Below are 6209 nucleotides of genomic sequence, written 5' to 3'. Positions count from 1 at the left end.
ATTATACTACCCCCTCCCCTCTACCACACTATAACCTCCCCTATATTATACTACCCCCTCCCCTCTACCACACTATACCCTCCCCCCCATTATACTACACCCCCACCCAGACTGTCTCCCTTCCCCTTCATTATACTACCCCTCCCCTCTACCACACTATACCCTCCCCTATATTATACTACCCCCTCCCCCTACCACACTACACCCCCACCCAGATTGTCTCCCTTCCCCTTCATTATACTACCCCCTCCCTTCTACCACACTATAACCTCCCCTATATTATATTACCCCTCCCCTCCACCACACTATAACCTCCCCTATATTATACTACACCCCCACCCAGACTGTCTCCCTTCCCCTTCATTATACTACCCCTCCCCTCTACCACACTTTACCCTCCCCTCTATTATACTACCCCTCCCCTCTACCACACTATACGCTCCCTCCCGATTATACTACACCCCCACCCAGACTGTCTCCCTTCCCCTTCATTATACAACCCCCTCCCCCTACCACACTATACCCTTCCCTCCATTACACCACACCCCCAGCCTGAGCGCAGACCCTCCCCAATATTACACTACACCCCCAGCCTGAGCGCAGACCCTCCCCAATATTACACTACACCCCCAGCCTGAGCGCAGACCCTCCCCAATATTACACACACCCCCAGCCTGAGCGCAGACCCTCCTCTTTGTTACACCTCCCCTACACCTTACACCCCACTCCCGGCACTCAGCTGTGCGACTGGGGTCTCTGGCTGCTGCATGTGGGGCGCTCAGGTTACATACAGGCTGCCGGGTATATTAGAGCAGAGACTGGGGTGCATGTGATTTCGAGGTACACGTGTAGTTTTACAGTCAGTCATATACTTGTTTATCGCAATGGAATTAGGTGGAAATGAGCAGCAACACAGCAATGAGCTTTAACTAGTCAAGTACAGTGTAAGACAATGAAAGCAGGAGCAGGCTGCTGTGGATCAGTGCAGTTTCTGGTTGTGTATCTATCTCTCTCTATGGGGTCTATTTATGACCCTTCGTTTTTTTCAGTTGAAACTTTTCAATCCTTGGGGTATATTTAACAAATTGTGATGGTGCACTAACGTGCACTTAACATAGAATCCATGCCCCGATGTGTCCCCCGCATATTTATTAAAGATGCATCGCAGCAGATATCGTGGATATCTGCTGCTTTGCATTCTGCTTCGTTTTGGGGAGTAGTCACCATTCAATAGTATGGTGACTGCTCCCTCTTGCAATCTAACAAGTTCCGAAAAATAGATTTTTTTCGGGAACTTGTCTTGATAATGTACGCCACATTATCATTAATGAAAAGTTTCAGTGCTCGTCGGAGCAGAGCTGAACAGCGCATGTGTGGAGGGATCACATGATCCCTCCCTGTCATTCCCACTCTTCTCTCTGCAAACTATAATTGCCGATAGAGAACAGAGATGTTTGTCCGCATGCCCGAGGGTTTAATTCGGCGCATGCGTCATTTCGGCTAAACGCCGCGATTCATCGGGAATCGCGGCGTTTGGGATCTAATTCTGCCCACTTCACTAGGAAGTGGGCACTTCCTAGTGAAGTGGGCAGAATTCGGGAGATTGCCACACTCGTCCAAGAGACTCTCGCAAAATGCGGGAGTCTCCCGGACATTCTGGGAGAGTTGGCAAGTATGATTTATAGTCCACAGGACCACCTTAGTTCCAGCAGGAAAGAAACCGAGGTGGGCCTGCGTGGCAGCACCGAAAAAGGCGTGACCACATTGTGTTGTGGGTGTGGCCAACATGGGGCAATGATACATACATTAAAATAAAACTTTACATTTATCACGCCATCCCCCCAGGCACATTATGACACCCCCAGCCCACTGTACTTATCTATGCTTCTGGTGCTGCTGACATCCATCAGGGTGGGAACTTCCTGTAGAGTGAGCAGGGAAGCTCTTAGGGGCACATTTATCAATATTCACATAAAGTGAAAAGTAGTTTTCAATCCTTATCGCAATGATAAGGATTGAACTATTTCCGAAAAACTGCTGTTTCTGTGATGTAAAAAATCATACTTACCCCCCTCTTCGGAAGCGCTGTCTCCGGGTCTTCTCCTCCTTCTTTTCATTCTTCAATTACGCATGTCCAGTTCCAAGAACTGGACATGCGCACAAAGATCCCCTCTCTGTCTCTGCAACTATCGTTGCAGAGAGAGAGCGCTGAGTGACAGGGATCATGTGATCCCTCCACACCTGCGCTGTCCAGCTCTGCTCTTCGGAGCAGAGCTGACAGCATTGGATTTCTTCAATTCTGATAATGTACGGCAGCTTCAGCTACGCTACTTGCGTAAGCTGTAATACAGTAAATACAGCTTACGCAAGTAGCGCATGCGCAATGCGCTACGTTAATTGCGTAAGCGCTAAATACTGTAATATGTGATTTCCCCACTAGCGTGGGAAAATGCCATAATACAGTACTTAGCTCTTACGCAAACAGCGTAAGAGCATTGCGGAACGGACCTCCTACTAGGTAGGAGGTGTTTGCTGCGGCTCCTGTTTTTTTTTTTTTTTACTTCAATCAGGACTAAAGATTTGGGATATTACAAATATGTGCCCCTTCTGGGTGAAGTGTTCCAGTTGGAACAGATTCGTTTATGGAGGTACAAATGGCTGGGACTGGGGCAAGCCGGCAAGATGGATGTACAAATAATAAGGGACATTGGATCAAGAAAGAAGACATCATTGGTAAGTATTTTTTTTTTTATTTTTTTTATTAAATAGTTGTGGTTAAAAAGAGGGTTGTTAGTGTCTTTATTGTGGGGTTTTTATTTTTAATAAATATGTGTGGTTTGTATGAGGGTGTTGTTGTTTTGTTAACTTTTTTCTTTGTGGAACTACAGGGCCCAGCAAGCCAGGAATGTCAGGGCATGTTGGCACTTGTGGTTCTCCAAGTGCCAACATGCCCTGGCTGCCGGTGGTATGCTGGTGCTTGTAGTTATACAAGCACCAGCATGGCCACACTGTTTTTGGCAACCTGGCTGGCTGGGACTTGTAGTTCCACAAACAAAATTGGTGTCAGTTTTATTTTTTTCTACTATTTACCGCCGTATTACCCTACTACCCACAGCCCAGGGGTAGTAGGAAGAGCCCTAGTGCTATCAGCACTGGGCTGGTTCTTTGTAGGGGGGGGGGCCCACTCGTTTTTTTCAGCGGACCCCACTCCCTAGGGAATCCAGCCCAGTGCTGAACAGTCTAGGGTTGGTTAGTCATTATGGCAGGGGGACCCCTGCCGCGCGTCCCCCTGCTATAGTGCCGCCAACCCTGGCAGGTTTGCCTAGTGCTGGTAAAGTGAAAATCCGGGGGACCCCACGCAAAATTTTTCCCCGATTTTCACGGGACCAGCACTAGTCAGGCAGCACTAGGGTTAAGCATAAACAGCAGGAGGACCCCACACTTTTTTTTTCTTTTAAACTTTTATCTATTCTTTTACTTTTTACCAGGGCAGTGTAACAGTGATGTGTTTGCCAAACACAGGAGAGTTTGCTAAACTCGTCAGTGTTTACATCGCTCAAAATCGCCAGAGATGACCAGCGATTTTGAACATGAGTCTCAAAATCGCAGCTTGATACATTTCCAGTTTTTTTAAAAACACCCGCGATTTGCCGCGATTTCAACACGCTGGCAATTTCGCAGTTTGATACATTTACCCCTGGTGTTTAATCAATACAACCAATGTTTTATAATTAGGCCTCCATCCAGTCCCAACATTAAAATTAGGGGTGTGCACCGGTCACTTTTGGTGTTTTGGGTTTTGGGTTCTGATTAGCTTGAGGTTTTGGGTTCTGATTTGTTTTCCCAAAACACCCCACGAAAGGTTTTGGTTCTGATTTTGGGTTTTGGGTTCTAATTTTTTTTAAAAAAAAAGCATAAAAAGTGCTAAAATCCATATTTTGGTTTTTTTTTCACTCCTACACTATTATTAACCTCAATAACATTCATTTCCACTAATTTCCAGTCTATTCTGCACACCTCACACCTCACAATATTGTTTTTAGGCCAAAAGGTTGCACCGAGGTAGCTGGATGTCTAAGCTAAGCGACACAAGTGGGCGGCACAAACACGTGGCCCATCTAGGAGTGGCACTGCAGTGGCAGACAGGATGGCAGTTTGCAAGAGTTTGCTAGAGGTGCAAGATGGAATTGTCCTTGGGCCCTCCCACCCACCCTGATGTTGTTGAAATAGGACATGCGCACTTTAACAAACCAATCATTTCAGCGACAGGGCCTACCAAACTACTGTGGCTGAAATGATTGGTTTGTTTGGGCCCCCACACCAAAAAAGCAATTCATCTCTCCCTGTACAAACTAAACTGGCTCTACTGAGGCAAGATGTCGTCCTCATCCTCATCCTCTGATTCCTCGCCCCCTTCAGTGTGTACCAGTGTGAACCTTGCACAACACCGAAATCAGTCTCCACTGCGCTTGACTCAGGCGCATCCCCACTCCTTTGCCTATGTCATAGGTGGCTGTGTAGGCTTGAATGGCCTTTTGCTGCTCCTCCATCCTCTGCAGCATATAGAGGGTGGAGTTCAAGCGCGTCACAACCTCTTGTTTTAGTTGATGGCAGGGCAGGTTCATGCTTTTTTGATGTAGCAGGAACAGTGAACGTAGTTTAATATCTGATACTAATATTTCTGCACTGCAGGAACAGTGAACGTAGTTTAATATCTGATACTAATATTTCTGCACTGCAGGAACAGTGAACGTAGTTTAATATCTGATACTAATATTTCTGCACTGCAGGAACAGTGAACGTAGTTTAATATCTGATACTAATATTTCTGCACTGCAGGAACAGTGAACGTAGTTTAATCTCTGGTACTAATATTTCTGGACTGCCTAGTGAAGTGGAATCTCGACGGGATTTGGTACCGGGGACACAATACCTCCATCAACCGTCTAAATCCCACTCCACTGATGGCGGACACCGGACGCACGTCTAACACCAACATAGCTGTTACGGCCGCAGTTATCCGCTTTGTCATAGGATGACTACTGTCGTACTTCGTGCTCATGGCAAACAACTGTTGGACGGTCAACTGTTTGGTGAAAGACGTAGCGTTCTTACGACTTCCCCTCTGGGAAGATGACCGACTACCAGCAGCAGCAGCGGCAGTAGTAGGCGTACCGCTGCAGGATCCTCCGGAAGAATCCCGGATTGAAGAGGACTCAGTCATGCCGGTGACATGGCCTGCAGGACTATCTCTGATGGAGATCGTAGAGGAAATTGACGAGGAGGGTGTTGCTGGTGTGGATACAACAGGACCAAGGGATTTAGGTGTCCCATCTAGGAGTGGCACTGCAGTGGCAGACAGGATGGCAGTTTGAAAAACTAGGCCCCAAAGAGCACATAATGCCAAAAAAAGAGTTGCAAGATGGAATTGTCCTTGGGCCCTCCCACCCACCCTGATGTTGAAATAGGACATGCGCACTTTAACAAACCAATCATTTCAGCGACAGGGCCTACAAAACTGTGGCTGAAATGATTGGTTTGTTTGGGCCCCCACACCAAAAAAGCTGTTCATCTCTCCCTGTACAAACTAAACAGGCTCTACTGAGGCAAGATGTCGTCCTCATCCTCATCCTCTGATTCCTCTCCCCCTTCAGTGTGTACTTCCTCATCCTCACACATTATCAATTCGTCCCCGCTGGACTCCACAACCACAGGTCCCTCTGTAGTCTCTGGAGGCCAGTGCTGTTCTTGATTGAAGAATTGATAATTCATTTTTATGAACATAATTTTTTCAACGTTTTGCGGAAGCAACCTCCTTCGCCGCTCACTGACCACTTTCCCCGCTGCACTAAAAACTCTTTCCGAGTACACACTGGAGGGGGGATAACTCAGGTAAAATATAGCCAGTTTGTACAGGGGCTTCCAAACTGCCTTTTTTTCCTGCCAGTAAAAATAAGGACTGTCTGACATGTCTACTTGGATGGTGTCAGCAAAGTAATCCTCCACCATTTTTTCAATAGTGACAGCATCCAATGCAGCGACAGTAGACATGTCTGCAATGGTTGGCAGGTCCTTCAGTCCGGACCAGATGTTCTCAGCATCCCCGCCAGCGGCTCTTTTAGGAAAACTGAGCTTTTTCCTCGCAGCCACAGGTGTTGAAGAAAATGAAGGAGGAGCTGTTGGCATGTCACGGTCCTCTTCAGAGGACA

The sequence above is a fragment of the Mixophyes fleayi genome, chromosome 1 (genome assembly GCF_038048845.1).
Source record: "Mixophyes fleayi isolate aMixFle1 chromosome 1, aMixFle1.hap1, whole genome shotgun sequence".
NCBI lineage: Eukaryota > Metazoa > Chordata > Amphibia > Anura > Limnodynastidae > Mixophyes > Mixophyes fleayi.
Note: the sequence above shows the minus strand (reverse complement) of the source record.